Below are 11194 nucleotides of genomic sequence, written 5' to 3'. Positions count from 1 at the left end.
GTTATAATAGAGATATAACTTCCACTCATCCATTGGTATTCATGGTACTGGTACAACACATGTGTTTTAATTTTTAAATTTCATATGGCAAAATATTGAGAAATTCAGTTGTTGTGTTCTTACTGCTTTGCAGAAAAACTTCAATGAATGAGATCACTTTTTTCTTACCTCCTTGAAAAGGACGGGCCAGGATTTGAGTCCCCCGGGGCAGAATTAAGAGGTTTTTATATTTGGTGTAATTGTGGTTTTGTCATACGATAAGCAGAAAGGCAAGAGTCACCTGAGTGGGAAGTAGCTTCCTCAAGCAGCAGCTAAGAAAGAGAGGTTTTGTTTTGTTTTCTCTTTTTTGAATGGAAAAGACAGAGAGAACCTGTGACAGAGAGGCAGATTCTCTGAAGGGGCATTTGGTTGCTAAGTAAATGCATCCCAAAGAGTTTGGTGAAGGAGCCTTGCGCCAGTGTTTGGCAGAGAGTGATGGAAATTTCCAAATTAATAGACTTCAGAGCATGCAATGAGAGGACTTGCCTGGTGGTCTAGTGGTTAAGAATCTGCTTGCCAATGCAGGGGCCAAGAGTTCAGTCCCTGGTCCGGGAAGATCCCACATGTCTTGGAGCAACTAAGCCCGTGCCCCACAGCTGCTGGGCCCGAGCGCTGAAATACTGAAGCCCTTGCACCTAGCATCCGTGGTCTTCAGCAAGAGAAGCCATTGCAGTGAGAGAGCCCCTGCTCTCTGCAACTAGAGAAAGCCCTCGCCAAGTAACAAAGACCCAGGGCAACCAACAATTAAAGGGAAAAAACAAACAAACATGCAATGGCCACGATGCAACAAAGACCGGAAATCTTCCCTCGGATGTTACATAAGCATCTGGGCTCTTGAGAAACTCTGGGAGGAAACAAGTCTCTCCACCACACGACAGATTTTTCTTCCCACTTATTCCAGTGGGAATACCAAGTCCAAATTACATTAATTTAGAGAAAATTTTAGAAAAATAAGGTAACTTTGTTATGGTAACAGAATTATGGAGAAATGCAAGCCATACAGGATTTTTTTTTTTCTAGGTGTTTTAGCCTTCCTTTTAATCAAATAGTTCATGGGGAAATGACTTGAGGTATTGTCTACCCTGGGCTAGGAGGCCCCCGCAGAAACGGATGCAGTGTCAGGCATGAGACTGGGAAGCAGGTGTGCAAAGATGTGGCTAATGGCTTGAGATACAAAGGTAGGAAAATATGAAGAATTCTCCCAGAGCAATTGGTGAGCCTTTGTGGATCTTAGGGTAAGTGAAGCAGGGGTGAAAATGAAGTGAAAGGGTTAATTGTTCATTCTTGTTTGGCTCTTTGCAACCCCGTGGACTGTAGCCCACCAGGCTCCTCTGTCCATAGATTTCCCAGGCAAGAATATTGAAGTGGGTTAGCATTCTCTTCTCCAGGGGATCTTCCCGATCCAGGGATTGAACCAGGGTCTCCTGCATTGAAGGCAGATTCTTTACCATCTGCTTCTTTACCATTCTTTACCACCAGGGAAGCCTTGAGGCGGGGGTAGAAGAGAGTGAAAACTGGGTCGAGATCACAGGGAAGAACACTTTCAATGTTGACTAAGACACTGAACTTTGGACACGCTAACTGTCCCCGAACATGGGATCATCTTAGCTGAATGTCTTCCTCTTTTGTAAGATGGCATTTAAAACACACCCAATAAGCCACATGAATAGTTACAATTTTTCTAAAGCACCTAAAACATATGAAGCACAGGACTAGGTCCTGGGGAGGAAGCAACATGAGGGAAGGAATTCAGAAATGAATAAGGCCCCCTGGGGCCACAATCTAGTGGGCAAAACAGAATACTAACAACTTAATATTTTTAGCCCTAATGCAAACAACTGTTTCGGTGAGAAAGCCTTCTCTAGCGATCCAAGAGGGAGCCTTGGGGTACCGGACCCCCCAGCCGCTGCCCCTTGCACTCATGCGAGATGTCAGGTTTTTATATATACCACATTTTTGTCATAAAAATAGACCACAGAACAGGGGGAGCTTCCGGTTCTACTCGTCCAGCTCAGGGCATCTTCAAAGAGGAAAAGCAGGACCTGTATAATGAAGATAGAGGAGGAGGAGGACTCGGGGACAAGAATTTCTCATTATCTGTCAGACAAGGGCACAGTCCCTCATCCTAACATCTCAGTAGAACATGCTGACCCTGCGGATCAGGGTTTGCTTGAAGCTGCCAGACTGCCGTGTATCTTTTGTCTTAACTGCTTCGGTCCCTTAAAGGTAAAGAGGCTCTTCCGGGGGTGTGGCATCTCTGTGAGCCTCACAAAGCTCTGATTTGAACATGGCAGGGCTCTTCTTCCTTCTGAATGGGGGACGTGCAACAAACAACCTGAAAGCTGGGCTGTGGCACCTCTCAATGAAAGCAAAGGGAGAAGGTTTGTTCAAATTTCAGAAACTAAGACCCAGGGGTCAGAGCCCCTCTCTTAGTGTATTGCTCTTCCCTGGTCTTTTACTCTGGAGAAGTATCACATTATGATAGTAGATTTTCTCTTTTCTTCTTAAAATATTGTATTTATTTTTTGGCTGAGCTACTAGGCATGAGGGATCTTAGTTTCCCAATCAGGGATTGAACTCACATCCCCTGCATTAGAAATGCAGAGTCTTAACCACGGACCATCAGGAAAGCCTCGTGATAGTAGCTTTTCAATACACATGTATGTATTTATTATAAAATACAATAAAATAATTATAAAATGCACTAAATATTAAAATATTTTATTATGGTAAAATATGAATGTGTGAGTGCTCAGTCGTGTCCGACTCTTTATGACCCCATGGACTGTAGCCTGCCAGGCTCCTCTGTCCGTGGAATTTTCCAGGCAAGAAGACTGGAGTGGCTTGCCATTCCCTTCTCCAGGGGATCTTCCTGACCCAGGGATCGAACCCATGTCTCCTGAACTGGCAGGTGAATTATTTACCACCGCGCCACCTGGGAAGCTAAAATAACCTTTACTATTGAAACTATTTTCCCCCTTTCAGTCTGTTTTGACTGAATATTCAAAAATCTTGGAGTCCAGTCTCACCGAGTCACCTGGCATGAAGTATAAATCAAAGAAGATAGCAAGTTGGACAATCTGTTAACCATTTTTTAAGACTATAATTCAGTGGCATTTAGTTCACTTGTAATAATGTGCAACCAGTTATCAGCACCATCCATTTCCAGAACTTTCTCAGCATCCTAAATGGATACTCTGTACACATGAAACAACTCCCCTCTCCCCTCCCTCAGGACCTGGTAGGCTCTGTTCTACTTTCTGCCTCCATGAATTTGCCTATTCTAGCTTCCACATGTAAATGAAATCATACAAATTTGGGGTTTTGTGGATTAAAAAAAAAGTGGGTATCTTTCAGGCAGACAGACGGGAGGAAAAGAAAGGGAGACAAGCCAAATGCCACTTTCCTCGGCTCTTTCACTCCCTGGCGCGTGCCCTGGCTTCGCTCCCACACAGGATGGTCCCTCCTTCCCTGCACGTCTGCGTGGCGATGGTGCCCATGAGGCTCTTCCTTGCAGCCCCTTCTGCAGTCCATCTCAGCTCGTTTCGTTTCCTTCCTGTTCTGTAAGAGGCTGATTTCCCCTTGGCCGGCTCTGTCAGATGAGCTCAAAGGCAGGGTTGCCTTTCTCCTGCTGGCACAAAGCCCTTCTTGTGCAGCTTGGCTGGGTTGGAGTGGGTGGCTGCCAGGCTTCTAGTCTCTTCCGAGGGTGCCCTGGCCACAAAGGAACTTTGTGTGTGTGACCACTGGGCGCTGGCAGGAGCCTGGCTGGCTGAAGCGGTGAGTTGTTCCTGGTACTCGCTTTCACTGCCCTTGAGACCTGGGGCCTGGGGGGCACTGCAACTGGGAAGAAGACCTTCTCCAGGAAAAATAAAATCTGCCTCTGCTTCTCCTGCGTGGTTCTTGGTTTGTAATTACCTGTGACTTTCATAGGATGAGGCAGTTGAATCCTGGACTCAGATGTTAGTACACACCCCATACCCTTTTCCTTCTTGATTTAATTTACTGCAAGAATCCTGGAGTGGGTTGCCATTCCCTTTTCCAGGGGATCTTCCCAACCCAGGGACTGAACCTAGGTCTCCTTCATTGCAGCCAGATTCTTTACCACCTGAGCCACCAGGGAAGCCCATATACCTCCCTGCTGCTGCTAAGTCGCTTCAGTCGTGTCCGACTCTGTTCGACCCCATAGACGGCAACCCACAAGGCTCCCCCATCCCTGGGATTCTCCAGGCAAGAACACTGGAGTGGGTTGCCAGTGCCTTCTCCAATGCATGAAAGTGAAAAGTCAAAGTGAAGTCGCTCAGTCGTATCTGACTCTTAGTGACCCCATGGACTGCAGCCTACCAGGCTCCTCTGTCCATGGGATTTTCCAGGCAAGAGTACTGGAGTGGGGTGCCATTGCCTTCTCTGATATACCTCTTTACCTGTTAGTAAAGATGATTTCACAGTGGCTTCAGAGGGAACTGACCAAACCATACCATCTTGGTCTAAAATCTCCTAGTCTCCCTACAAGAACACTGTCCTTACCTGGGACTCAGTTTGTTTATTTGCTTTTTGCTTTTTTTTGACTAGTAGACTCTCTGATTTACTTTACATGACATTGGCCTCCTTCATTTCATTCTTCTTCTGTGTCTTGCTAGTGACTGGGTGGCAACTGGATACACAGTTTCACGTTAGATACCTGCCTTCAAAGCCTGACTCTGCTACTTCCTAGCTGTGTGACCTTGGGCAAGTAACTTAACCTAGCTTAGCCACAGATCCCTCCTCTGTGAAAAGGGAACAAATGATTTGTTATTCTCAGGGATTTTGCTAGGGTTGCTGAAAATAATTAGGAAAAGTACCTACTGCATACCAGAGACTCAGATGTTAGTAGGCACCCCGTACCCTTTTCCTTCTTGATTTAATGCAAACTGTTCCCAGCCGGCATTCAGTGGACTTGAGTTCCTGGGACAGAACACCAAGCGTCCCCGAGTTCTTTTAGGTCAGGCCAATCTAGGCTCGGCAAAAGTGCAGTGTGTGTTAAGACGCTTAGGTCGTGTAGGAGTCTTCCTAACGCTATGAACTGTAGCCCGCCAGCCTCCTCTGTCCATGGGATTCGCCAGGCAGGAATACTGGAGTGGGTTGGCATCGCCTCCTCCAGGGGATCTTCCCAACGCAAGGATCCAACCGGGTCTCTTATATGCCCTATATAGGCAGGCGGGAAGCGGGTAATTGATAGCACACACTCATTTGGCTCGTGATCCTCATTCTCACTTAGGGCTTCATCCGAGAAGCCACGTCTACGCGGCGCTGCCCCTTAACTACTCCATGCCAGGCTGCACCTAGGAGCGGGGTGTTCCGAAGAGACACCCGGCAAATAAAGCCCCAGATACCTGCGACGTGGTTGCACAACCTGGAACTAACAAGGGGCAAAGCCAAAGAACCTAAAAGGCGTGCGATGCGGGTTTGGTTTTACCCAGCAGAAGGGCCTCTCCTAAGCAAGCCAGGACTGGCTCACCTGTGTGTTGTTACCGGGCAGGTAACTGGGAGATTCTTTCCCCAAGAGACGCTGGGGGCGCTGCTGGAGCGCGCTGAAGCTCCCTGGGGGGTGGCGTGGGACGTGATGCATTCGGCCGTAGGAACTGTCAGGGCTTGGGTTTCTATTTGTGAAAACTTTCTGTATTGGTTGGTTGCTTCTCCCCAGCCTCCCCCGCGATGCGCTGTGCTCCCCGCGGCACAGCTGTGATCGGACTCTAAACCCTGGCTGCCAGCGGACAAGGACGATTAGGTTGGACGGATGCTGACCGTGGCGTCCTCCGGGTGGGGTTCCGCGGAGTGCAGCCCGCTGAGGTCAGAGAGACGTGGCTCGCGCTCCGGGTAAGTTGCAGGTCCCCGCCAGGCCCACAGCTTGCAGCGCAGACTTGACATCAAATTGCTAAGATCATCATTTCAGGCAATTGTACTGGTGCTAGAGACCACCCGTCTGGGACTCTAGGGCTGGGCGTGGACGTCCGCCAGGTCTGTGATGATCTCGTTTCCACCCCGGAAAGCGCGGTTCCATCCGAGTCCCCCCGCTAGGGGTAGGGAGGGGTTTCCGGAGGCAACCGGGCGGAGAGCGGGGGAGTGCATAGCTGCTCCGGCGGACCCCAGCCCGGGCCACCCGGGGCCCGGGGTCGGGAGGAGGGCAGGGGGCCCGTGTTCCTTCCAGCGCGCCTCCCCGTCGCCTCCCAGCCAGCAGCAGGCCGGGAAGTGGCGCTCCGCTTCGCTCCGCTGGGGGCGTTTCTCGGATTTGCTGCGGGAGCCCGGGATATTTTTGGCCGGCGCGGGGAGATGTGGGCGGGGGGCGGTGTCAGGGCGCCGCTTCCCCCTCGTCGCTCCCTCTCTCGGTCGCTGGGGGGCGCAGTGACCTCGCGACGCCGCTCGGAGCTGGGCCCGCAGAGGAGCCGACGCGCGGCGCCCAGCTGGCTTTTCCGCAGCTGAGGTGAGCGGAACCGGGCCGGGGATGCGAGGGCCGCGGGAGGCGGGGGAGGGCGAGGAGGGTGGTGGGAGGGGTGCCAGAGAGGCGTGCGCAGAGCGGAGAGTGCGGGGGAGGGGGACCCCAAGATAGGTCAGGGCAGTGCTGAATCCCCCCGACCCCGGGAGATCTTTGCGGAGTTGACCTGCAAAGGGATGGGGTGCGGGGTGGTGGGCGACCCTGTGCTCGGCTTGGGTCCGGAGGGGCGCAAGAGCCGGACCGCCAGGCACGGAGGGCGCAGAGCCTGAAGCGGTCCCGGACGCCGAGTGGCTTTTCTCTGTTCCACAAAAGCGCGTACCCAAATGGCGAGGGCCCCCCAGAGGACCACCTCCCCAACACGCCCCAACAAACTACTGGCACAGCCACTTTCTGCGGCTTAACCGAAGTAGGTGAGAGCCCGAAAGCGGCACACCGGGCTTCTCTTGGGCCGAGCGCCAGGTGTGGGGTCCACCTGCTGAGACTGCGGCGGGGACGCGCCAGCTGCGTTTCACCCTCACCCCGCCTGCCGGGTGACCGCGCGAGAGGTTTGCTACCGATCTGCGGAGCTGATGCTGTCAGCTTGCAGAATGTAGAGAACCTTCCGAAGAGGGGTCATTTAGCCTCAATGGGAATGAAGACCCAAAGGAAAGGGGATGATCAAGCGCTGCCCTGTGTTACTACAGTGCAATTTGAAAGGATCTTTAAATAGGCTTGCAGGCAAAAGTGCGAAGGACTGGAGTTCGGCCGACTTGGGTGTCTTGGACCCTGTCCTGAAGTCGGATAATAGCGGGGAGGTCTCGGCAAGTCAGGAAACCTCGTTGAACTTCGGTTTGCTCGCGTGAGACGTGGGAGGATCGGAGGTGCTCCACCTCCCTGGGTGGTTTGGAAGATAACGGAGGGAGGGTGGTGTTTTGAAAAGCATCACCTGTGGTTTCTACAAATTTAGCATTGCAGACCACACCTCCTTCCTGGCCCCTAACCGAACCTTGCTTGTAGCGGAGATAAGGACCTTCTCAGCAGCGCTGGAGTTTTCCTGGTTATCTGCCGGGGTGAGATGTGTCGATTTCTCAATCTCTTGTTGTAATTTCTCTTCACGGCACAGAGCCAGTTACTCTGCCCAACAGAGTGTGACGTCAGGGCGTGGGAACTTTGCTTGGTTCATCAACTCCTTTAGGACGTGTACAAAGTGGGGGCGGTGCTTGGAGAGTTGAGGAAAGTTTAGTCGTTGTGGCGGCTGGGTGAGGGGGACTTAGAGGTTTCTTAAAATTTTTATTTATTTATGGTTTTGCGGGGGTCTTCCTGTGTGCAAGCTTTCTTTAATTGCAGCGAGTCGAGGCTACTCTTTGCTTATTTTAGCTGCGTTTGGGGGCTTCTCATTGCAGTGACTTGTCTTGTTGCGGGACACGGGGCTCTAGAGCACAGACTCAGTAGCTGTGGCCCGCTGGACTTGGTTGCCACGTGGCATGTGGGATCTTCCCCCATCGGGGATCCAACCGGGCCTCCCTCATTGGCAGGGAGATTTTTTTACCACTGAGCCACCAGAGAAACCCCTGAGGGGTTAGAGTTGATTGGGCATGTTTTCTGGGAGATCAGTTAGCTCCAAAAACATTTTCTGAAGTTGGAGTTCTTGTTTTCTGACAGAGGAAAATTCTGTCAGAGCCAAGGGTAGACATCCAAGAATAAGCATTTTAATTCGAACATCTTCAGAGGAAGATAGGAGCTCTGGAAATGTTTCCTACACAAGTCATACACAGCACACAATAATAGCAGGGAGGAATCTGAACAGTTTCTCTTATTACTAATTTTAGATTCATATTTCTAATACTGAAAGGAGAGATTTGCATGGTTGGTTGGTTGCCTTACTGTTAAAATTTAAGCAGTCCTTTTTAGATAAGCATGTCCAGCCTTCCAGAGATTATAAACGTGAGCAATACTAGAGCCCTTCTGTCATATTTTATCTTTTTATGATACCAGATAGGACCTCTGATTGGTTTTTGCATTTTAACTAAAAGGAGTTGAAAGATGACTCATTTAAGAGTTTGGGAAATACAACTGAGACTGTCTTACACAGAACTGTAAATCTTATAAAATAACCCTGATGGTGATAATAAAGCCAACTTTTAGACTGTTGTGTGCCAGACTCAGATATGCATATTACAATCCATTTAGTTCTCACAACCATATGTAAAGAAACTGAAGCACAGAGAGGCTGAGTGCCTTGCCCAAGGTCACACAGTGAGCAAGGAGGAATTTCTCTTCGATCGGGATATTTGTTGGTACTCTTTTTTCTTCTTCTTCTTCTTCTTCTTCTTAGCATCTGCACTGGGTTTTCTCCCAGCCGGGGTGAGAGAGACTGAAGGCTTTGGAGCAGGGATCCAGGATGTTGAACTAGTTGCCAAATTGCTGTGTGGTCTTTATTTTTTTTTTTTAATTTCATTTTTGGCTGTGCTGGGTCTTCACTGCTGCTCCCCGGGCCGGCTCTTCAATGCGGCGCGTAGGTTCTCGTTGTGGTGGCTTCTTTTGTTGCCGGAGCGTGGGCTCTACAGCTCACCGGCTTTCCTAGTTGTGGCTCTTGTGCTCAATAGTTGCGGCGTGTGGGCCTGCCTAGTTGCTTCGGGGCTTGTGGCCTCTTCCCAGATCAGGGGGCAAACCTGTGTCTGCAGCATTGGCAGGTGGATTCTATAGCACTGAGCCAGCAGGGAAGCCCTGCTGTGTGGTCTTTACTTCCTTTTTCTGATCCTCACTTTTCTCATGCACAAAACCGTGCTAATAATCCTATTTTGAGTGAATGCTTTCTTTCTCACTGGAACATGGAGTGTGAACTGGAAAGAAATACTTCTCAGGGTATAAAGGGAAGTTTCAGAGTCCTGTTTTTGTCAGCTGTAACAAATGACTGGCAGATGGCAAATAAGTAAAACCTGGAGGAAACTACACATGGTGTGATTTGCCCCGCAATTATGTTTGAAAATTGTTTTTAAAAAAGTCTTTATTTTCTTAGATCCTTAGCGTTACCGTCATTAAAAGAGATAAATGGGAACATTGAATGGCACCCAGGGCCAACTCATGCTTTTCTGTGGTTGATTTCAGGTGATGAAAATTGGAGAGTGGAGGGTTTTATGATTTTTTATCCTTATATTCTTCTACATTCTTTTATTCCAACAAGCTATAGTGGGTCAGAGAACAACTAAGTCCTGAAAATATGTGTAAGTTACTCCTGTGTTCTCTCTTTGTTTGGAAATTGAGGACGGCCACTTTAAATCTGATAGGTGAAGAAACTTGAACTTCTGAATATACTTACTTTTAAGGGCATTTTTTTTTAAGTTTGCTTTTTTTTTTTTTTAATGTGGACCATTTTTAAAGTCTTTATTGAATTTGTTACAATATTGTTTCTGTTTTATGTTTTGTTTTGTTTTTGGCCTGGAGGCATGTGGGATTTTAGCTCCCCAACCAGGGATGGACCCACATCTCCTGCATTGGAAGGTGAAGTCTTAACCACTGGACAACCAGGGAATTCCCAAGGGTACTTTAAACAATATGGTTCAATTGTCAAATCATTTGAACTGTCTATGACCTATATAAAATCTTTTTCTGGGGCTGGGGTTCTCACTGTTAATTTCGACTCTGGTCTGTATGGAGATTTGGGCTGGGGGAGGTCACCATGTCAGTGTTACCGATGTTACCGGGCTCCCAGCAGCTACTCCATGCTTGGTGACTGAGGATCTTCTGGAGAGATGGTTAAGTCCATGAGATTTAAAGGTCTTCCCTTCACCCCTGTGCTATTGTGGGTAAGAGTGTGGACTTGGAGCAAGACTAGCCTGGGTGGGAAACTGGCTCCATTGAATATGCCTCAGTTTCTCTTCTGTAAAATAAAGATGAGGTCATATCTACCTCATAGATTGTTAGGAGGATCAAGTGTGTGTATATGTGTTTGGAAAGCTTAGAACCATGTCAGGCATATAGTAAATGCCCTCCAAGAGTTAGTAATGAATGACTGCTGATGGGTAAGCAATCAGAGGGTAAGTGCTGTGGAACACAGTAGATCAGTAAATGGGGAGCGTGTACACTTGGAGGGATGCAGCTTTTAAAAGGATGATGGGGAATGTCTCAATCCAAAGGTAAACTTGAATAAGATCGGGACAGGGGTAGGAAGAGGAGGGTAGAAGGGTGTAGGGTGCAGAGGGGTATAGGGGCGTAGGTTGTAGAGGTGATAGGTAAGGAGGACAGACAGGCAACTCAGACACAGAAAGACATAGCACATGTTGAAGGCTGGTTGTTTGTTTTTAACTTGGGAATTGTCTTATGGAAAATTTCAAACATTAAGTAGAGAGAACAGTCTATGTGCCCTCCTCCCATCTTCAACAGTGATCAGTGTGGCCCATCGTGTTTCATCCATATCCCTCCCTGGACCTTCCTGCTGTATTATTTTAAAGCACATTCAATAAATTCTGTCAATTCTAAATCCTTCTGTATATGTTTCTGAAAGATAGGCACTTAACCGAACATGACCATGATACCTAACCTCTCTGACTTTGTCGGCCAGTAGAATATAAATTGGGACCAGTAGAAGCTCCCCTGCAGCGCTGGTGTGAAGAGAAGGGTGGACACCTGGAACCCTCAGTGCAGACAAGCAGTGCCCCGGAACTCCGGTGGCGTTGTTGTTACCAGCCGTTGGGGTTTTTTCCTGCA

At 48.8% G+C, this 11194-nt stretch overlaps 1 protein-coding gene across 2 annotated transcripts in view; it reads left to right on the top strand.

The window, feature by feature from the left end:
- Positions 1 to 2757: 2757 nt before the first annotated feature.
- The window catches only part of RUBCNL (rubicon like autophagy enhancer), a 42140-nt gene continuing 33703 nt past the window's right edge, over positions 2758 to 11194 (top strand). The window contains exon 1 of one of the 2 annotated variants that reach the window (XM_040267241.1): positions 2758 to 5892. The gene's annotated coding sequence lies outside the window, so the exon portion shown is untranslated. Of the gene's footprint in view, positions 5893 to 6179; positions 6497 to 11194 lie in introns of those variants that run through there. The other variant, XM_040267242.1, reaches the window with a different exon arrangement.

Source organism: Oryx dammah, unplaced genomic scaffold, assembly GCF_014754425.2.
Source record: "Oryx dammah isolate SB20612 unplaced genomic scaffold, SCBI_Odam_1.1 HiC_scaffold_24, whole genome shotgun sequence".
Classification (NCBI taxonomy): domain Eukaryota; kingdom Metazoa; phylum Chordata; class Mammalia; order Artiodactyla; family Bovidae; genus Oryx; species Oryx dammah.
Note: the sequence above shows the minus strand (reverse complement) of the source record. Positions and strands in the feature narration are given on the sequence as shown.